Source organism: Strigops habroptila, chromosome 9 (genome assembly GCF_004027225.2).
Source record: "Strigops habroptila isolate Jane chromosome 9, bStrHab1.2.pri, whole genome shotgun sequence".
Classification (NCBI taxonomy): domain Eukaryota; kingdom Metazoa; phylum Chordata; class Aves; order Psittaciformes; family Psittacidae; genus Strigops; species Strigops habroptila.
The window spans coordinates 11,684,890-11,708,387 of NC_044285.2; the positions used below are offsets into that span (position 1 = coordinate 11,684,890).

General features: G+C 40.7%; 1 long non-coding RNA gene across 1 annotated transcript in view; it reads left to right on the forward strand.

Annotated features, from left to right (window-relative positions):
- The first annotated feature begins 3,646 nt into the window (after nucleotides 1–3,646).
- The window catches only part of LOC115613353, a 68,916-nt gene continuing 49,064 nt past the window's right edge, over nucleotides 3,647–23,498 (forward strand). The window contains exon 1 of the long non-coding RNA XR_003993366.1: nucleotides 3,647–3,832. This is a non-coding gene — a long non-coding RNA (uncharacterized LOC115613353). The remainder of the gene's footprint in view (nucleotides 3,833–23,498) is intronic.

Below are 23,498 nucleotides of genomic sequence, written 5' to 3' on the forward strand. Positions count from 1 at the left end.
CTAGTTACAACAGAAAGTGGTAATCCTTCTATTAAAACTTTCTTACCATGTTATAAGTTTGCTGTTATGCAACATTTTTCACTTTGTCAGCTGAAAACTGTTTTTCCAAAAGTAATCTAGACCTTGCTTTGCTGAGATGGAAATAAAGGGAAGTTTGTCTTGACTAAGTGCTCTGTTTTCCTGTGACTCTGAGCAAGTAGTAGTTAGAATGAAACATTGGAAACAACAGTAATTTACTAATCAGGAGAAAAATGGTTGGTACTGAAACATACCCCGTGTTTACTGCAAAATTGATTTAAAGTGCATTTTAAAATAATAGCTCAAGAAAAATAGGCTCACGTTGGGCTCCAAATTCCAAATGTAACATTTGCATATATATTATTAAGTGACGCAGAATGGACTTTGCTCATTGAGGTCTCATAAGGGCAGAGAAGATAGCAAGGAACGTGTTGTTGAATTAAACTGCCTTTGGAAGCGTGAGGAGCACTGAGCTCCTGATTAGGCTTTTCATTGCCCTTGTGAAAGGCGCTGAAGCAAAGAAAATGCTGGAAATAAACCTAAATTCTGTGATACCTTCACCCAAGCCCTAGATTGTGCTTTTACTGGGTTTTTAATGACCACAGTACTAAAATGTAATTAGCTTAAATTACCACTTGTACCCACACAAAATAAAGAAGAGAAGGGAAGAATTATCCAGTGCTATTGCTTTTCTTGGGACAAAACGGATTAAACATGGCTGTTAATCAGAAGTAAACTCAGGAACACAGTCCACCATCCAGGAGAATGAACAGCTAAGGAATGAGATCAAGCAAAACTCTAAGGAAAGAGAAATAGTTCAGTGTATGCTCCTCCGCAAAGCTTGTGAAGAAAGAAGTAGCGGAAGCTTTAAAAAGCATTGGCAGAGTGGAGCCTAAAGCACCTTGCTGCGCCGGTATGACACCGGGTTACAGCAGGGGCTTTGGAGACAAGAACAGAGCCTGATTAGTCCGTAGCATGAATTATCCACCCCTAGATCAGCAACAGTTGACAAAATTTGAGCACAAGAAGTACAGAAAGGGGAGATATGTTAATTTTGACACCTGTGAAATAATTTATATACAGGGGGGAGCTTCACTCTGACAGACATGGTGATAGAGAAAAAAAGAATTGAAAGTTGTTGCCAGGAGCAATTCCAAAGAAAATGAATTTCAAAATCTTGTGTGGCAAACAGCAAAAGTTATCATGATTAGTCTTCTCCCTTTTTGCATTTATGTATATCCTGCTTTTATACCTGTGTGTACTTCATGTAATAAACATTCGAAGATTGCTTTACAGTGGTTGCAGCCAAGTTAATGCTGGTTATTCCAGATGGAAAGATCATTGCATCTCAAGGTAGTGTAACAAAAGACTTGGCAGTTCATAAGTAGTGTTCCTGCTGGGAGCAGGTGTCTTCAGTTTGACAAGATTGCACTTTATCCACGAGTGCTTGAAATGCACTGTAGCTGGTAGCAGGTCAAACAGGTCTGAATTCTTAAAAAGAGTGTTGTAAGACTTCGGTAATGAGCTTGAGGTGGTGAACAATGACATGCAAAACTAATTACCTGTTTACTAACGTCACAATAATTCAGCCATTTGTCTTGACTGGAGCCATGCTGAGCCTCGGCTTCTTCTGCCAAGCCTGCTTTCCAGCCATTGAGTGATTGTATGTGAACTGTGTTGCTAGAAAGTGCCAAAAAAAAGAAGGGGAAAAAAAAAAAAAAAAGAGGGAAAGGGAATTCATTTAACTGCTACAACTGAGGTTTTAATTTACTGACCGCATAAGAGATTTAGGGATTAGATTTGCTTATATGCGAGGCATGTCTCTGTGGGAGCAGTGTGTTTTCACTGAAGAGCCTAAACTGGACACCCAGCAGAAGAGTTTGTTATCTGAGTGCTAATGTTCACAGACAAATACGTAATGCATCGTAACTATTAGCAATGAAGTGCTGGCTGGCAGCATAAAATCAAATTACCTCCAGAAGTTTTATTGTTGAGATGTGGTTACTACACTCTGCAAAGATCCAGGTTACAAACAGACACCCACGAGCAGGGGGCCTGCGAAGCTGTGATGGGTTTCTCGCTGGGAATTGAACACAAACTGCTTTTAGTTGATGAAACTGTGTGACTGTGGGCTACAGTGGTTAGGGTTAGATCTGCAGCTTCATACAGTTCTCTGATGTGGTGAACTCGACAGTTATCCCACTATGAAACAGCAAAAAGTTATTTTGGAGAAGTTTAAAGAAGAGAGTAAAAGGCTGGCTTTCTTGTCTTGACTCAGCAAACTCTTTGGCCACACTAGGTTACAGTTCATAAATCAGAACTTTTGTGTGATTTGGTTGATCTGGATATTTGGATTCTTCGATTGTGCCAAGGGTTTAACCTTCTATAGTACAGTATACAATTAACCCCTGAAGTAAACTATATGGATTTAGTCAGCAAATATCAGCACAGCACTTTGCTATCTGCTTGGTTCCCCACCCCACTGAAATTAGAGGATCTCTTTCTTGTGGGTTCAGTGAACATTAGGTCAAATGTTAATTTTACGATGAGTGGGAATGCTGTGTTATGGCCATTGAAAGTAAAATGATGGTTTACACTTAGGGATAGGAACTGGGTAAAATTCACCAACTAGAGGCAAAGATAAATGTTTCATAGATAGGAAAATTTGAGCTTGTTTGCCTAAAGGGGTACTGAAGTATGTGTGACCAAGGGATGTGTTCTGAAAGATTAGTACCTGTCCCAGAGATAAAAATCCCTTTCTTCCTTGAATAGCAATAATTAAAAAAGATTATTTGAAGCTCAACAGCAGAACTAGGGGACTCTGGAGTGTCTTCTCTGAATTCTATTTCTACCCTTTCTTATTTGTAAAGACTTCATCTTTTACAAATCAGTCTCCTGAATTATTTAGCGTGTATTTTATGCAAATAGCTTAAGAATACTGAACAAGGAGGCATTTCTCTCACCTTACCCAAGTATAGCAGATAAGGTGTGTGATTTGGAAGTAGATTTTATAACAGCTGTCAGCACCTAGAGTTGGATTTAAATAGAAAGAAAAATGCCTCATGATCCAGCTCACCTGAGCCTACAGCTGGCCTCAGTTCCATGAATATGTTTTTAGTACTGACATTTCTAAGCTTCTTGAAATGCACTGTAAACATCTAGACAGCTCCAAATCAGAGCAGTCCACTGCTCAGGACTTACCCAAACACAGCTGGGAGCAGTCAGTGGAATTCTTCCATCTGCCTCCCCTGAGCAGCCTACTTTGGCTGATGGTTGTGGCACATGTAGTGTGCAGTGAGAGTGCGGGGCTCTCTGCTGAGCATGCTGCCTGTGTGTTAAGGAAGTCGGGAGAGTTCTTGATCGGGGTAAGAGGGCTGTTTGTGGGAGTATTTTCTAATTGTTGTCAGGTATCATCTGCAATGTTAGCTGAACCAAAGTGGTGATGGTGAGGAGGGCAGTAACAGCAGCTGCGAGCAGTAACCTCGCCCCTGATGCAGCTAGATCCAGAAAAAGATGTCTGTGTATGGTCCAGTTTGTTACGCAGAGTAACAGAGCATGAGGGGATGCTCTGTATTGGTATTAGGTTTAGGGAAACTTGAATTGTGGTTGCGAATCCCAAGTGGGATTTTATGTAATGACCCATTTTAATGGTCATTAAAGTGGTGGTCTTTTTGTTCTTTTTTTTTTAGGTAAGTCTTGTTGAGCTGGAAGATGGCTTTCTGGTGTTGCAAGAGCGTTCTGAGCTGTGGATCACAAGCAGAGAGAGATGTTTAACTTCAGTTTCACTCCTGACGAAAGTTTTCCTGGATTTCAGGTGCCTTCCTGCTCTTTTTCCTTTTTACTAGTACTACGGAGTTTCTGGTTGACTGTGCTGAAGTGCTCCCTGTTTAATGTGGTAGTTTTTCTGAGACCATTGTTTGTCCCCATACACAATCTCAGGAGACATGTTTTCTTCCTAGCATGGCGCCTAATTAGGTTAATGGTGTTGCTAAAGAAATGTTCATGGAACCACAGACTTGGGCCCAAGCAGAACAACCAGTTTCTGTTACACCCACAAACACCTGGGTCTTATGCCCAAGAAAATAAGGCAAGGAGGAACAGTAAAGGCTTTTCTTGCTCTAATTTTCTTTAAATTCTAAGCATGCTATCTGCAGCCCTCTGTAGAACTCAAACAAATTCATTACTTTACATTAAGTCTTGGTTATGACTGTGCTGCTCAGACTGGAAATGACATTTTCACATCCAAGAGGGGTCTGAGAAATGAGACTATTAAGAGCAACTTTCAGGAAGTGATCACTGTTGCTGTTGGAGATATCACAGGTATTGTCTCCCCAATTTGGGGAAATTTACTTGCATGTCTTGAGTTTGCAGAATTTTCCTGGAAATGAACCAACAACAGAATTTCTCGTGAGATTTCTCTTATATCCTGGCAAGCTCCTTTCCTGGAGTGTGTTTGCAGGCCCCACAGGAAGAAGCTGATGAGAACAGTAAGAAAATCTCAGGAAAAATAGACATATAAACTCTGAGATTAATTCTGGGGAAGACGTGGGTTGAAGTTAGTTTTTTAACCCAATTCAGTCATTCATACACTTATAATTCTATCTAGAAAAGGGTCAAATAGGAGTCAGTTATCTGAAACTGCAGAGGATATTCTGTCTAGGTTCAATGGACTTCAGATCTGTTTTAGTCTGCAGAATCACAGTTTAGCTGATAAGCTTTTTGCAAAATCTAAATGGTTTTCGTGTACCAACTGTACTCCTCATCTTGGGCTTTGCAAAGACATTTGAAATTCTCCCATGTGCTGCAAATCTGGTAAGAAATAGTTTCTGATGTTTCTGATTTGAGTGGGAGACAGGAACCGAATGGTACACTAAAACACAATACGTAATTTTCATCAGTGAAAAGGAGTGAGTCCTTCAGTTCTAGTGGGTAGTTAATAAGAGACCTAAGGATGTAAGGTATATGGTTTGCTAGAATGGATGACTAAATAAATATTCATAGCACTCTAATGTGAAACACATGTATGATTCTTATTTATTCTATGGCTACGGACTTAGCAAAGGGGTAAGAGAATAAGGGCTTACCTGAATTGATTGAATCTTGTTAGGGTTGATTCTTATAATGTGTAGAGTTAGAAGGGTAAAATATTCATAAAGGGGACCTTATGGAGTGGTCTTATCATCATTTGCAGTACTTGTGCAATGCAGTTGGGAGATGAGGTGTGTGACAGATTGTACCACAGGAATGGCTGCTTTTACAGCAAAACAAAAGACCTATCTGAAGAAAGGGTAAGGTCTAAGGTGTGTGCTGTAGTTAAGCTATATACCTTCTCAGTGATATGACAGGCAGTAATACTGTGTCTGTTTCACAGTTGTTGAACATCAGGTTCCCAGTTTGCATGGGGAATTATCTCCTGAAACCTCCTCTTAGGTCATCTGCGGCAAGGTTCAGGTGTGACACAGAAGAAAAATACTAGATCTGATACTGATCTGGAACCAATTCAAGTCAAAATTGCACGTCTTTCCATTGTTACACTTCTTGGATCAGACCCAAGTGTAAGGAAGTTGAGGGCATGAAGCAAACTAGCATGATGATGTGGATCCCATTTTGAAATTCACAACAAGCTGAAGAAAATTCAGTTAAAAAATAGACCTGAAGTGTGTACATACAAGTCTAAATTCCTACTCAAGGGAGTTTTTTAAGCAGATGTGTTTTCTTTGAGAGGAAAAGACACTGAGTTAGCTCCATTTTAAGTGGGACCAGACGAATGAATACTCTTGTCTTTGGTAGCTGAAGATATTTGTAACTTGACCCTGAATGATGCTTGTGAAAATTGTCCTTTTTGTTCTTTTCAATTGCATGAAAACCAACCCCTTGACTTTGGGATGTTTGAAACACGGAACAGGATCAAGTTGAGTGTAGCTCCATCTCATGACTCTTGCAAAGAGGATTTGACTGATTTGTGTAGTCCAGTGTTAGATACTGTATAAATGTGCCTAGTGTTTACAGGGTGGCTTGTTGGTAGGATACGGTTATGGGGTTGATCTGGATTTGGTGGAAGAATCTGACCACTATCTCTTGTGTATCAAAAGAAGCACTACAAGGCAATAGACAAATCACTTTTAGCTACTTCAGTTTCTTTTTTTCTGGTATCATTCCTAATGTATATTAAAATTATATCAGATCTGAGGAATGGAAATGACAGTCAGAGTATGATTTGAATGTTAATAGAATTTTAGTTTTCTCTTCGCTTTTCTTGCATAAGTGTTTTTTGCAAGGATTGCAAGTGAGGGAAGTGTGACCCTGCCATTTGTTGTGCATGTGTATTTTAAGACTTCTAACACATAACAAAACAAAAGAAGGTAGCTTTCCTCTAGGTGTGAACATGAATTGTATTTACTAAATATTCTGAAAAGACAAGTTCAAACAAACAGGAGGAAAAGGCATAAGGACACCAGAGACATTCTGACCAAGGAAGATAGGCTTAAGCCGAGATCTGTCCTTGTACTCAGAAAACAGTGAGAAAGCAGTCTTGATTTTTCTTACCATCACAATATGTCAAGGGCAGTGAGCACACTTTGCCTCTTGATTTTCACAGGCAATGCTGACATGAGCAGAATATTATTAGAGAGAACTGGAATATTATTAGCATATATGTATTTCCAAATCTTACATTTTACTTCTATTTGGAAATCCAGTGCGGAATGCTACGTGTTTGTTAGCAGCACAAGCTTATTGAGAACCACAATGTAATGGACAGATCCTGTTTCTCAGAAGCTTTTTACACTAGAGGCAGAGACAATCCTTCATGAAGGAGGAAAGATGATGCAAAGCTGTCAGCTGTACATAAAAATTACCCCCAAATTGCAGAGAGCAGATGGCTGTTAATGGCAAGTGTTTTTAACATAGCTTTATTGTCCCATACTGGGACATTAACTTGTCTGGTTTTTTTAAAAAAGTCACTTTGTAAAAATGACACCTTGGCATGACTTGTATTTTTCCTCTTTGGTTTCCATGTCATGTTTTGCCCAGATATGCTTGCCCAATTTTGAGCAGTTGATGTGCTCAGCAAGCCATTAGAGTATATTCTTTCTGTTTCAGACATTCTCAGCAATTAGTAACAAAAAACAACTATTTTTTGAAGGACTGCAATGAGTAATTGTTTTTCTTTACTGGACTGATTCTGACTGCAAAGTGAGAATACATGCTGCCTGTTTCCACATGCTAAGCTGATATTTACAGGACTAAATACACAACACCAAACTTGCTTGGACTAGCAAATGTGATAACAGAGGAAATAGAAAGAAAAATATATTTGGAACATCTCTAGCTTTTCTGTTTTGTTAACTGCAGGTTGAAAGCTAGCTTTTGGGTGATTAAACTTTTCATTTGGTGATTAAGTGATAGACATCTTGCTGAACCCAAGCATGCTGCTACAAGCACAGGAAGAATGTTTATTTAAAGCAGACACAGAAGATTGCACAAAGAGACCCTTAAACAAAACACAAATGTCAGCAAAACGAAACCAAGTAATCATGCACAATTTAAGACAGAGGCAGACAGTAAATTGGTGACAGATCCTGAATAATCCTTTAGAGAAGAGTCACCTGGTGAGTTGGGAAATCTGTTTGTTTGTTGCAGTTTCTTATCTTTTCCCGACAGGAAATCTAGGAAACCTCCACGTAACTAACGGCCAGTGCGTTCACCATGAACTGGGGTGATGGGTAAGTCACTCGGCTTGTGCTGGAGTTCTGTGGTGCCATGGTTGTGCTACAGAGGTTTTTGTTCTGAGCTGTCATGAGCAGAAGAGCCTTGTAGGGACCTTGTGGGGTCACTGTGACACTGAGAACCAGATCTTCGCCAGGGCTCTGCCCTTCCGTTATTGTATGGGAAAATCATCTAACCTTTCAGTGACTTGATTTTCCTCCTGAGTGAAGGGGTGATGGTATTTGTTATGAGACCATTTAGAAAAACTATGCAAATATCCAGTTGTATTTTTTGTGGGGGGTTTTGGACCTGGGAAAAACCACATCCCAGAGTAGCTGGCGATTACTCTGCAATCAGTTCTTCTCTGTTATGAATAAAATGGTAGTCAGCTTCTTGAAAATCATCCAGCTTCTGTCTTCTTGCCAGTCTCAGCTTCTATTCTCTCCAGAGCCCTTGGCACAGCCATTAACCACACCAGAGTTTCACCAGTTGCAACATGCAGCTCCTCTTGAGTTGGAGTGAGAGGAAGGCCTCAAGGAGGTGGCAGGGACAGAGGGAGTAGTCACTGCAGAGGACAGATCTCTAATAACAGAACAATAAACAATACGCAAATCTCCCTCTCCCCCTCTGGAAGGAGGAGAGGTGGAGAGGGAGTGTGAGGCACAGGGATACTTTGGTAGTTGTTCACTGGGGAATAGGAATGAGGCATTTCTTGGTCAAACAATCTCTGAGGGGCATTACCAGTAAAGAACTGGGAATTAGAAAATTAATTGGAATGCTAAGACCACTGAGAAATCCATTGGACTGAGGTCATATCAACCTCATTTCCAGAAAAGCAGCTCCTCTTGAGCTCATTCTGCCTGGATGGAAAAAACAGGTCTTTCAGATAATTAACAAGATTTTTTATTTCTTTTTCGTTAACCTAAGGCCTATCTTTTATGTTTTCATTGCCAAGTTTCAGTTCCAGCAAGTAGCTGATGTGGAAGCATAGCAGCTTTGTTGCGTCGTATTGAAACTGAATTTCATAAAGCAAGATGAAGGCAGTAATCAGTGCGTTTCCTTGTTCTGCACTAGAAATAATTGTACAGCTGTCAAATTCTCACTCAGGAAAACAGATCCAGGACACTGCAGCGAATATGTATTGGCCAGTACAACAGCTGTCAAATTCTCAGAAAACAAACCCATTCAGTGCAGGAATAGATCAGTATACTGGGATAACTCAATTTCTATGTGTACCTTTGTATTTTCTGCTGCTTTGAAAACATCTGCTCCAATTTCATTGATTAGTAGAAGTGGCTGATTTGTTTTTTCCACGTACAGGCATGAAGTTGCTCCATGCAACCTGTTTAACAACAGGAAAGTATCTGTAACGGCACCAGTGACCCAAATAATGTAACTTTCAATGGACTGTTCTTGTACTCTTTTAATATTGGCATTTTTAATTAAATGTCTTCTTTTTACAAGTCAGTGACTGAATTGCAATTGTGAAGTAGGTACTGTTGAAACAAATGCTGAAAACTGATCAAAACAAAAGGCTGGAAATAGTTGCACACACAGATGCTTTGGTTCCAGAGCTTTAAATCAAATTAAATGGGAGATCAAATTTTCCAGTCGCTGAATTCAGTGGAAAGCTCTGTGTGACCTATGCTGCTGTATAGATTTTAGAATCATTAAGAAGCCTAATTCTTCTAACACAGTATAATCTTTTCCTTTCATTATGTGGAACCACAATTAGCAGCATTTTTTACTGGCTTTACCTACGATGACTGGAGTTTTATTTGTTTTTCACATAGTGTTGTAGCTGCATGTTTTGTCTTACTCTTTGGAATACTTTGTCAGGTAAAGTATTTGAAAAGTATGATTTTGAATCAGTGGAGTGTTTACTTGCACTATGACTATGCTTCTTCTCTACTGCACAAAAATCGTTTGACACAGCTCAGAATATGGCCAGCTTTCATTTTATGGCTGAGATTTGAAGGGTCCCCTTATTTGTATCCACAGAAGTATTCTTTTCATACCAGATGGGGTTATGTGCTTTCTAATGAGTCGTCAACTCAGCATTTCATTGAGCTGTTGCTTCCTAAGAAGGATTTTGCAGTTGACAAAAATTTTACCAACCAATATAAAATGAAAATAACAACAAACTGTAAATCCTTTTCTATATAAAGAAGCTTGTGCATCCATCTGGTATCACACATTTAGTTATTTTGTAGTCTAGCAGTGACAAAGAGCCCTGGTTCTTCATTGTAACCCCCAGTGTCAGGTGTGTACAAGCTCAAGTGAGGATGTGACAAGAGGCAACCACAAAGTACAGGTGTGGCAAGGGAAGGACTTAGGAAAACTGTGTCAGGCTGTAGAACATGCAGTGATGGCAGCTTGCCAGCTGTTTAACCATGGTTGAAGTCATGAATCTTTTGATATTAAGGGTATAAGGACAGGAGGTTGTTGGTGTTTAAATATATAGGTAGTGTAATGTTATCGTGTGTAATAGATGGGTACTGCTTATCTTTCAAATATATTTAAATTAGGGGTTGAAATGTAAGGTAGAAACAAAATTCATTATCAAGTTGGAAGAGAAAAAAATACAAAGATGGTAGCTTTCTGCAGATGCTGATTGCCAGTCATTTAGGATGAACTCTGCATCAGCTTTTGCTGCCTGTGGTAAAGCACACCATGCATGTAATTTAAAGGTTCTGGTTAGTAGGTTGTCAGCTCTTTACAGTAAATAATATAGAGCCTATTCTGAACTGTAAAACAAGGAACAACACTTGTAGGTGTATGCCAACCTAGAAGTTTCTGTCAGACGGTGACAAGAATGTGGCTATTCAGGTCTTGCTGGAGACTTCAGCTAAGTTCAGGCCATGGAATATCTGAAACTGTTGGGATCCTGTTCTGCCAGAGCCAATTGAATTCCCTGTTCTCTTTTGTGTCCGAATGATTGGAAAAGATTTTTATTGAAATAAACCTTGGGAAACTGTATCTAACTGCTAACATGTAATTTAAAAAGAATAGGAAGCAATGGTTATATATCAATATATATTCACACCTGAAAATCTGGGAGTCAAATGAATTTTCTGCAACTCGTTTCAGTGGATTTTAGCTCAGACTCTGCAGGTTGTTTTGAACTCTGTCTGCTTTTATTAGCTCTGCCTTCCTGCCCATGAGGTAATTGTCTGAAGGAGGTGACTGAGGCTATAAATTACTAACTAATCTCACTTTCTGGGCTATGAATATTTTGGCATAACAAATGATGCTATTCCATTTCAATTCAGCAGGAAGTTGGAAACAGAAGTAAAATTTCAGGTAATGTGCATGGATAAGTTGCATACAAAAAAGATCTGTAATTATCTGTAAGGATTTGAGCTCATGGCAAACATTCGTTGTGTGCAATTTAGGTAAAGCAGAACAAATTGTTCTATAATTCTAAAAATAAAATAATAAAATTTGAAAAATGTAATTATTCTATTCTAAAATTCTAAGAATTCATGTTGGATCACTTGAGACAAAAATGATACTAGTAAGTGCAGTTCCTAGTTTCTCAAAGGAATAATTGCCAAACTCCTTTGTTGAGTTGTGACACCTGAGTACGCTTGATCCAGCTTAATTATCTCTTTAGACAAATTAAAAGCTTTACAGCTAGTTTATGTAGCTTGGGCTTGCTAGGTAAGCTTTTAAATGATACCCTGTGATGTTACTTAAAGCATTACATGTTTTTGTATAGAAAAATCAGGGTTTAGAAAATACTGCTTAGAACTTTTATATGGTTTTCGTTGGAACAAATGGATAATGTCCTTCCTGACTCAGACTTAAACACTTTAGGGGGGAGTTTTCCTACTTGATGTTGCTTGAATGCCTGTCTCATTTATAGAAAAAATGCAAGATATAGTCAACGACAGTGCAATGGTGACGGCAGGAAACCATCCATTTCATGTTTAATAAGCAACATCTTAGTTTAGGGTGAAATATTGTATTGGTAGAATTAATTTTATATGAAGACCCTTTCTTGACTCAAGTTCAAAGTGTACCTTAAAAGAACACAGAACCTTACATAAGAGAAGCTTCTGTGTGAACCTTAAAAGAGAGTATTTTCTATGCAAAATACCTTAAATTTATAGGCAGTGTTATTTGCTTGCAAGTGCTTGGTACTGAAGGACAAAGACACTCTGGAAACCTATTGCTGAGGTCACTCCTCTGAAACAGAAAATGCCAGGGTTGCTACTGATATGATCTTGTTGTTTATATGACTGCACAAACTGCTGGTCAGGAAAAGGCCCCTGCCTCAAAGAGCTTGTAACCAGGACAAAGAAAAAGAAAATGTTAGAGGGCAGCAGGGCACTGCACACAAATGTGATCATGAAGTGGAGAACAAAATGCAGGTCCAGTCTAGCACTTCATTTACAGGGCAGTTGTGTTTTCTGAATGGTCCAATAGAAGTCTGATTTTTTTTTATTTTTTTTTTTTACACAAGTTTAATTCTCTAAATAATTTTATACAAGAACTTTGGACATTAGAGTAGCAGCTCTACTGATTTTTAGCCTGCCTAAGGGATCTACAGACTGCAGCTAGCTGGCAACTTTCTGACAAAACAGTTTTCCATCAGAAAAGGCAGATACATTGATACAAAAATATTTTGCAAAAGCATCAGTTTTAGTGACTTTCTGCAAAGACACAGGATGGGTTCTGACAGGCTTCGTGCCTGATTTCATGGCTCCTGGCAAGCCGTGGGGTATATGGCTCTAGGATAGCCTTGACGTGCTGCATGCCTCCAGAGATCCCCAAAGACCTGACATATGCCACGGGTTCTTTGAGGGCTTCTGGGCAGTGCGCCACACAACTGGAAGCGTAGGAGCCACGATTTCCAAGCTCTGTGGTTTCTTGCCCTCTGATGGCTCCCAGGGCTTTGAACTCCTTCTTGTTGGTTCATTTGGGCTGATGGGGCAGGAGGAGCCCAGCAGCGCTTGTAGTCATTGCTGAGCCAGGAGTCTTGGAGCTGGGGAGCCAATGCTTTCAGGCTCAACTGTGTTCTGAAGTTATGTAAATGAAGCACTAATTGCTTAAAAACAGTTCCCTTCTGTGGGAAATGTCAGTATCTGTGTTGCACAGGGGACGGCGCTGCCTGCCTCCCTGCCACCTGCCTGGGGAATTGCTTGTGCACAGGATGGCAGCCACCTTGTGACTCCCAGACCTGAGGCTGCATTGGGGCTGTACTGCAGGTGCTCGGGGCAATAGCCTGCTGCTCAAGGCAGCTGCAGGCAATGCCTTGGACTAGATTCAGTGTATTACATATCGCAGGGAAGCAACTGGCTCTGCTGACATTGAAATGGCAGTTATATTCATAATATTTTGGTTCCATGGGGAAATCTTTATGTGGGAGTACAGTGTATATATTACCTGTGTGTGTACAAACAAGCAAAGCTTAAAGACATACATTTGTATAGATAAATGTCACTTTCGGCACAATACAGGATCCACAGATCCTTCAGGCAGCCGTCAGCATCCGATGACTTGTGATGGTTTCTTTGTTATGTATTGCATGTTGTTTCTGATACTCTCATGTTGTCACAAGGAATGGTTACAATGTGATTTCTGAAGTGGTCGTTCTACAATCTCACTATTTCAAGGAACCTAAATAGTCATGTCGTCTTAGATGCTGTGGAGAGCTGTAGAACTATAGGCTTGAGCTCACTGAACAACAAGGGTAATTTAAGTAGTTGAAGGCCCTTGAGACTCCTGGAGGGCAAAACCAGTCATTTGATCTATGTTGTGAATCTATAACATGCACGAATGTGTGCTTTTATATGGGTGTACTCGTTAGAGCGGCATTTGGCTTTACAATGCAGATTTGTAGACACATGTAAGTGGCCATAGGGGGAGATCCTCAAAAATAAAAATGCCAGCAAATTTTCCCCATGCTTGCTGACTTCTGGATCATGGATCATCAGTGAAAGTTAAATTCCTGGCTGCTATTTGGTGCCTTTGGCAGTCTCCATATAGATTTTAGCAGTTCACATTTTTATGTTTGCTGAGAGCACTTAAGGGTTTGCCTATTTCTCCTGATGTGAAATCACTGGAGTCAGAGTTCCAGCGGTAAACTAGGAAAAGAGTCAAATGAATGTTGATTGCTTCTGAGAATTAATTCCACACTGCCTTTCTGAAGGTTCAGTGCATATTAGCAGCAGTGCAGTGGCATGACAGAGTGGTAAATATCACTTACTGAGCCCATCATTCATTGCGGAAGAGGACCTGGACCATGCAAATTGGATGATGCTGTGTTTGAGAACCAGACAGCCCATAATTTTAATCTGTTAAAAGGGATTAGGAATGACATCGATGAAATGCAGTGTCAGTTCTTTGCAAAATGCCTTTTCTCTGCACCAGCAGCTGGAAGCACAGCCCACCAGCAGCCACTGAACGCCTACTCTGAGGCTTTCACCCACTTTGATCTCCTTTCAGGACTGAGCCTAAAACAATGTCCCACTGGAAACCAAAGAGGCAGAACTACTTGCGATGCAGAGAGTTAAACCTTCCCCCATACGTGTTTATTAATGTGAACAAGCTCATACAGCTGTATTAACATCATAACGTTCAGGAGTCTTTAATCTGCCAACAAGCTTGTTTGAAGACAGTCCAGTGCTCCCTGGACACACTTGACTCACTATTTCTTTTTGTAGGAAAGTCACTGTTACGATGTTAGGAGATAGTCAGTAGTTGATACTTTAATTGATAGATATTTAAAAATAATTAAAATATGATTTCTTATAAACCAGTAGGGAGTTCAAAGCCATCACTTTCTCCTTAGCAAAATGAGTTGTCCAGTGCTCAGGACTATGGAAGGATTACTCACTTTTCCTAATAAGCAGGTGTGATAAGATGCATTAAAGACTGCCTGCAAACTGTGTAGTGTTAGATTTACTCCCTTTTGGAAAGAGCTGAAGTTGTGTGTGCATGCGACTAGATTAATCAAAATCTGTTTTGCAGAACTCGAGGAAACACCTGAAGCATAGATATGGAGTGCATCTAGCAGTAGTGCCCCTTTCTCATTTTCTTATCTTTAAAAATATCAGATACTTGTATCTGAAGTCAGATTTAAAAGCCAAAAAAGAAGTAAAAAGTACCTGAATAAGCGGAGTCCCAGTTCCCTAGGTTTCCCTTAATTAATCTTATATTCCCTAAACTGTACTCTGGGCTTGTAGGTGCACCATCTGAAAGCAGAGCGTTTCCAATGCCAGCAGTACCCGAGTCAGTGTCATAGAAATTGATGTATCATTGTGATACTCTCCTGTCCCTCACAGGGATTTGGGGATAGACAGTTATTAAGTGTGACCAGGAATTGAAATTTAAGGAGTGATCAGTTCAATGGCTACTTTTTGCCAGAGGCACGGTATATAGTTGGTTGACCTAGGCAAAGAAAAAGCAAAACCATCCTGACAGCATGCAATATATCAAAGTACAGAATTTCTATGGTTACTAAATCCTATCCAAAAGCTCCTCGGTAATTAAAAGATATGCTTCCATTGCCATTCTGCCGTATTAATAATAGTCTAATCCTATCCATAAATATACCTTTCCAAATTAATTTAATTAGGTATGAAAATACTGACTGCTCCATCACCACATTTAAGATCCTTTCTTGCAAACCTTAACTTACATAAATCTGTCATTCAAATCCATGTGACTACTGAGCATAAGTAAGCCTTATGTGCATGAGAAAAATTTTTCTGGGTAACACCTGTAGACAGTGTTTGACTGGGAGGCATTGCCAAGATTTCTAAGTGTAGAATACTAGTAGGACACCAAATACATACAGGTAGCTTATTTCCAAAAATACCTGTTGTGGGTGTTTTACTTGAAGTGGGAGCACTAGTAAATATGACCTGAGGGAACTTGTATCTATTTTTTACATGGGTTACTCTGGCAGAAATCAAGCCCTTGTTATATAGCACATAGAAATCTCTTCAACCACCTGCTTCTCTGATGTATAATTGTCCATTCATGTGCAGATCTGAGGTTTTTCATGGTTTTTTTTCTACAATTGCATAATTTTGAACTTCCTTGTAACTTCTGGGACATGTAACCATAGTCAGACTGCAAAACCCTCAGTCAACCTTTCTGTTCCAAGCACTATTGAGGTCCTGGCTGCCTTTTAGATTGGTTTATCCTGGTGACAGTTCTGAGGCTGCGAGCTGGCACACTTACAAAGTCCAGCAGACCTTCTCTGAAGGTGCTTTAGACCTAAACTGACAAGGCAGAACAAGGGAATGAGAAAATCTGACTGGTTCTTGTGGAACAGGCAGTGGAATAGCTGCATTGCACAATATTCGGGAAGGCTGATTAGCCATGCCCAGGCAGGAGCATCACATTAACATGACTGTTGTTTTTAGGATCTAAGATAGCTGTGAATGAGTTTTGCAGAGATTGAGTCATGTTTCTCTGCTTGACTCCACCTTGTACTGTGCAGACACGCCTGGTATTGCAAGGAAGAGCTGCCTACTCCACATCACACAGCATGGCTTTACCTTTGAGAGCACCTGGCTCTCAGGTTCAGCCAGGTGCTGTACCTGCTGAACCTCTTGCCTCCATCAGTGCCTCACACTGAAGTTTATCATAACCAACTTGTGGTGCGCGCTCCACCAAATTTCTTGCCTTCTGTCAGAACCCTGAATGGTGTTTAAACGTGCTAATATTCTTTGTGCTGCAGACAAGGTCTTAAAACAGCTTGTGAAGGGGATTATCCAGGTTCTGCCTGTTCCTTCAGTCTATCTTACCATGCTGTTTGGGATGGCTCAGTTTTTAATATTATTGCGTAACTTCCAAGATTAATGAAAAAACCCCAGCAAAATGCATCGTCAAACACAAGTTACATTATTCCTGGATTTGTCAAATCCCCTCTGTCCACACAGGATTCCCACAATCAGTGATAAGACTAATTCAACATACAGATTTAAGAGCAGAGAACAAAATAGGTATTGTGGCAAATACCTCGGTGAGAGACATAAAAGTTCAAGTGGTATCAGCACCAGCTTATCTGCAGTAGAGCGTGCAAACACCCAATTGCTAGGTTAGTTCTGACTGATACGTCATGTATTGCATCATTTTAATTGCTAACACTCAGGTGTCTGCACTTGCTTTCCAAGAGGCAAACAGCAGAGCCAGCTCCAGGCCTTGGAAGAACAGGCCACTGCCTCCTTCATTAGCCTGCAGCTGCCTGACAGGTCTGCCTGGGGATGAGGAGATGATGATCAGCTCTTTTGGCTTGTGCAGCCCTTCCTGTCTGCACAGGGAAAGGACAGGAGTGGCAAGGCAGGGAGCAGTTTTAAAGCAGCAAGAGCAGTTCCTCTCTGAAGCAGTTGCCATCACCTTCCACCTCAGCAACAGCAGGGAGAGCAAGCCCTGCTCTTCAAGGCTGTTCGGCAGCCCCTGGCCCTTCCTCTTCTACTTCTTCTGCCCTGTAAGCTCAGGGACCTTGCTGCCTCCTCATCCCCGGTGACCCAAACAGCAGGTGGGGGGCCTATGGATGTCTTGCCTGTCCAAGAACTCTGATCTAGACAGCCAGTCTTCTGAACAAAAACACGTTTTCACAATTGTGTTTTTCCTTTAGAAGGTGTTTTCTGCTGGCTTGTCTCTAGCAGTTAAATTTGACTTGTAAGTGCAAATGACTGTCCACTGTCCAAGTTGCTCCAAGAGTAAAATTGCTTGCTGGGGTAGTCTTCTGTTGTAAAACCAGGGCTGACACTATATTTGAAGCAACTAGAGATACTGGTGAAAACCCACACTATTAGCAATTAGAATAAAATGAACATGGAATTAATTTCAGGCCCCTTATATATTTCCTTTCATCTTTATCTTCTCACCATTTTTGAGTTGAATTCTCTGCTTAGGAGCTCTTTTTGTTTTCTTTCAGCTTGATATTTTACTTTTGTCAAGAGGCACACAGATGCAGTAACACCACTGACAGAGCTGGGTTTTCCAGGAATAACCAGTTAGAATTAATTTTACTCTGGGCGGGAATAATGACACCTCTGCTGAATATATTAACTATTTCCCTGGAATTATTAAATATAGTGTAGTGGGTTGGCATGTCCAGCTGCCAGCCAGCCACCCAGCTGCTCCCTCACTTTCGTCCTCAGTAATATGATGGAAAGGCTTGTGGGTTGAGGTAAAGACAAGGAGATCCCTCACCAATTACCCTTCCAGGCACAACAGATTTGACTTGGAGAAACTTAATCTATCACCAGTTAATAAAGAGTTGGGTGATGAGAAACCAACCTCCATGGCTGCAGTCCTTCAGGATATACCTGCTCCAGTGCAGACTTTCCATAGGTCGCAGAGGAATCCCTGCTCCGGTGCCTGGAACTGCTCCTTCCTTCCTCCTTCTCTTACCTGGGGCTTAGCAGGGCTATCCCTCACACCTTACACTGTGGGGAGGGGGGGTTTGGCTGCTCTTAAATACGATTCCATACAGGTGGCACCAGCTTCTCTGATGGGCTCAGCTGTGCCCTGTGTGGCTTACATCTGTGGTAATCTGGTCTTCATTCTCCCAGAACACCTACTGGTACTAGTAAATGCAGTATTGGGAGCTAAGGGAAAGATGGCCTGACCAAAGGACAGAAGGGGCCCACGTGTGGGACTCCCAGCCTCCGGGGCAATGTCCTTTTGACAGAGAGGTTTTCACCATGCAGGCTTTTAGCAACTCCTCCTTGTTCTGTGAGCGTGAATACGCTGATGTGAGAGTGTGTGATCCAGCTTTTTAGTTTCACTAACGGCTCTTAAAAACGCTGCAGAAAATAAGATAGCACAATGTCAGTGACCTTCATGCTGAAGACAGGGTTTCCCAATTTTGAGGTAATTACCCTGCTCTCGAAGCTCCTGAGGGGTTTATCGCATGCTTTGGCAGTGTTCAGAGAGTTTCTGCACATGCACTCCAGTTAATTTGTTTGAGATTTGAAGTAATACCTGGGGTGATCTGAACTTACACTTTCCTTTAGTCTATAGCTTCTTTCAAATAAATACCCACATCTTATTCCAGGTTTTGCAGCCTTAGGTCCTACTCCTGGGTCCCCTTTTGCAGTTTTGAACCCCACTGCTGACTGCAGGGCAGCTATAATAGCAGATCTTTTACCTTCCCCTGCAGCTTGTGAACTCTCTTTATGTTACAGACCCACCACTGACAAGCTGGGGGCTCTGCAGGGAGCACACAAAAGAGGGCTTTGGGGCTTTCTGCCTTTTTATTAAATCCTGCAGGTTGGGATGCCACAAAATCTCCAGTCAGAGAGGGCAGAACAGCAGGCAGCTATCTGTCAAACACATGTGCTTAGTCCAGCAATCAGATGCCACTGCTGAAGTGGGTGAAACAGCCCTCTCGGCAGCAACTCCAGCCTGGCTTCGTTGAACTTGTGGCTGGGGGCTCAAACTGCTGGCAAAGTCAGCAGTAAATGTGTCACCAGGCATAGAGTTTGCTGTGGGTGGGCCAGTGGTCACTCCAATGGAGGTGAGCCATGCTGACATGTGTCCATTGCCCAGTATTGCTTGGAGAAAACAGCTACAAAGCAGAGTAGTTATAAAGGGTGCATCAGTGCAAGGTGGTTAGAAACTTCCTGAATGCAATGACTGAAGAACCTTTTGGTATGCTGGTTTCTGCTCTGGTTATGTTCCCGAAACATTGGCTGAGCAACCAGAAGTGTACTGAGGGTGTAATGCAGCCATGGTGCATTTTCCCTCCTGTTGCTGTGCCTGATTCTTTCATTTTTTTCTGCATTGGAAACAAAAACCTTGTTTTGTCAGGTGCAGCAAAGAAGTGCACGCTTTCATGTACACAGTGAAGTTCAACAGGAAAGTGTACCATCGATCAAGGAGCCTGCTTTATAGCACCAGAATGTACAAAACGCTGCACATAGAGTATTTGGATACTAAGGTGGCTGTGAAAGATTGCTTACTTTTCTGGACACCCTCTCTTTCTCTTGCCTCCCTATCTTATCAGAATTGTCTCTTGCTTGCTCAGTCTTACTTTTATTGCATCATTTTCTCACCACCTCCTACTTCTCCCTTTCCCACCTCTGAATATAGCATATACTTTGTGTTCTATAAACTAAAGGCATTGACCTCACCTGAATTTGTATGCCCTCACTTGGATAAGGAACCTGTATTGTGCAGAGATAAAATGCTAGGATGTTACAAACTGTTATCGCTGTTCCCTACCTCATGTGAGTTATAAGTTGAGGTTTAAAAGTGGTCCTTTCCCTGGTGTGGATGCATGGTCAGTTCTCAGTTCTGGCACAGACGTCCATGAGAACAAGTCATTCATGGTCACACTCTTAAAAGAGCTCTCTGCTTTTTCTTTACTCACTTAAATGTGATGGCTGGCTGTATCCAGCAACCACAATAGGAGCTTTGAACCTTTTGGAAAATTTTCCTTTTAATATTTCCCCTTTTCATGGAGGCATTATGAAGTAGTTGCAAGTGACTGCTACAATAATTATGAAACGATATAAATGATGGCATCTTTCAAGTCCTGAAATGAATTTATACAGTTCAGCAAGGTTCCTTCTCACAGCCATTCATTGTGAGAGTATTAAAACTTAAATGACTTAAGAGGCTGTTATGAAGGCAGAGCAAAAAGCAGCATTTTTCAAAACAGGAAGTAGAGCAGAACAATTACTATTTAATGATACTGGAATTGGAAAATGTATGATGAAGCAGGAGTGTCAAGTTTACTGTGCAGATTGCTGCTGGGGCAGGATGAGTTTTGGCAGAGTTTACCCAATTTCTGTTTTTCTGCTTATACATCTATCCTGGTGATATGAAAGGATTCTAGTAAAAGCTAATCCAGTTCTTGGAATCCCCCATCTCTCCCCTCCTTGGCCAATCTAAGGCTTGTTCACAGCACTGCTTCAGTTTTCCACTTGAAGGCCAGCACGATGGTTCTCTCGACATATCAGAACGTTGCAATCCTTTACACGCTAGTTACTGCTACGGGATGGTCCTCATTAGGTGAAATAACCCAGAGGTTGTCGCTGCCTTACAGCATTTTGTCTAGAAATGCTCCCTTTACTTAAGCAGCCCTGGTTAAGAATGTTTTTTACTGCTTTGAAGATCATTATATCAAATATCAGTCAAACCAATATCAAAATTTCTTAGCACAATTAGTGACTGGAAAGACAGCACAAGACCCAATTCCCACAGGACTAAAATATCTTCATGTATTTGCCAATAACCTCATCCAAATAGACATCAAGAGTAGCTCCATCTGAATCATACGTGATTTCTTATTTTTCTCATATCGTCTCTCCCTGTAACCTAAAAACCCAAATTTAAATGTTGCCTGGGGTGAGGTATGTTATATCAAGCACTTTATTTAAAGATTGCTTATTTTCCTTGTTAGTTTTGAAAAACAAATTTATTTTGAAATCCTCCTGCACATCCTAGCTTATATGATCTGTGTATACTTACTGCCCATTCACCTGTAATTAAATTCATATATATTAAATTCATATAAATAAATAATTCATATGTAATTAAATTTTCTGTTCCTTAAATACATCTATAGCATCTTCCAGTATCTTACTTGAAGTTATAATCCTTTGCATATGACATTGCAGTTTGGTGTGCAGATGACATCTCTAGCAAAGGCCTGGCTTCAATTGGGGAATCAATGCCATGAGCAGATGAGGTCTTGGAAGACAGCTATTCAGCTTGAATGGGAATTTCTATAATAAAGATTGACAGATGAGAAAATACAGAGATTTAGGGTATGTGGTGTACGAGCCAAAAAATTCTATTCACAGGCAAAATGTACCATGATTATTCATTCCTTCTTGAAACCTTCTGTAGGTTAAAAAGTGCTCTTAATTCAAAGTGAAATGGATTATGAATATTTTAAGTATGCTAAATTGTTCAGGCAAGCACTTAACATTGATGTTCCTGTTCACTTCTGCGCTGACACTGCCCCACCTGATTAACAACGCAGGTAATATGACCACTGGGATTTTTCCCTTTTGGACGGCCAGTGCTTTTGTCCCTTTTGCCTCTTTGTTGCAGCTTTTCCTTACTATCTCTTTTTCCATTTACGGTTTTACACTCTTGTAGCTGTGTGGTTTTCCTGAACAGTATTTTGTAGTCCAGATTTTTACAAAATGTTTCTAGAGGCTCAGTGTGCTCTTTGAAAATTACAGCCTGCTTAGATCTGGTGGGGAAAAAAATAAGTGTATGTCAGGTTTATTTTCAAAAGAGCAAAGACTTGCAGTGAATATTATTGTGGGATTGAAATGTAAATGTCCATTTCCTGTCTAGAAGCCCTTGAAAGAAATGGAACTGTCCTCTACATTAGCTTTTGCCTCTGTATATAGTACTTTCGAATTTACCAGCTCTCAGGAGAGAATTGCCTTTATCTTGAGTCAGAATACTTCACTGATACTGGATCTTCCATAATTCTGGCAGCGAAATTCACCCACCTCCACAAAGAAGCAGATTTTTCTTCATTGTCACCAAGCTCAGTGACTGTCTCTTGTTTACTGAAGAGAGAAGACAGACTTGTTAAAAAAGTTGTGATATTTAGCAACATTAGTTATAGTCACTACATCACCCTGCTGCTTTGCTTTCTGCCTTTGCTCACTGACAAATGACAGAGTAGTACAAGCAATATGTAACTTGGCTCGGTTTGTTTTGATAAGGGCAGGATTGAAGTGATTTTTTTCTTTCTCAGCACAATACAAATAAAGGAAAGGAGGGTCAGTGCGATCGGATAATCTGGTACAAGATCAATCCCTCATTTCTGATCCAAAGTTCAGACTTATTTGAACTGTCTTATATCTTGACCTAAGTGATGCAACCTTGTTTTAAAGATCAAGTGGTGGAGGTTTGCCACCTCTGTAGTGACACCTGCCATCCTGGCTTACACCACTCTGCTATTCCCATTTCAGGAGCTTGTGCTGTTTGTGAAAATGAACTGAGTTACCAATGTCAGGGCATGATCCAGGTTTTTATTTATTTGTTTTCTGTAGAGGTGGATGGAATAGTATATGGTAAACATAAGCTCTGTTTTGAATATCAGGAACACAGACAACAAAACAAAGCTCGCAGCCATGGTAAGATCTAAGAGGCATCACCACAGTCCTGCTACTGAAGCCTTAATCCAGAACAATAACAAGTCGTATTATGTTTGTTCTAAAGCTTGGGCAGGTTTTCATAAGATCTGTAAGTTGAGCAAAAAAAATAGACATTTTAATCTTTGCTAGACTGACTGTGTAAAGAGCCCGCTGTGTAAAGAGCCCTCTAGAGAGAGCTTGTAGAAGGAGGGGATGTGTTAAAACAGCAGGTGTTGGTATGCCTGATCCTGTCTTTTGCAGAAGCAATAGGTCCATTACCTACATGAGGAGCTATGCTGAGGGTTAGGGTGGCAGAGCTCATTTTACCCCTCAAGGCACAGGTCACAGAATTCAGGAAAACTGATGTTAGTATAGACCAGTGTCTCATCTTGACTTTTGTTGTGTGTCAATCCCACTTCTGAACTGAAAATATGGGTATTTTTTTTAGCATTTCTGTTAGGGGCTTAGATATTGAAAGGGTCAATAATCCAGCTTACTGCATGTGTTAGAAGAGGCTGCTGTCAACTGGGGTCCAACCCTACATTCTGTTTCCTGTACTGGTAGGTTGTTTTGATGTAATTGTGGGGTTAGATTTAGGATTAAGGTTTGATACTGTGGTACTGAAGGTGTCTCAACATAATGAACAGTGCCTTATGTTTTAGTCCAAGGATTTATTTTTCTGGCCTGAATTAA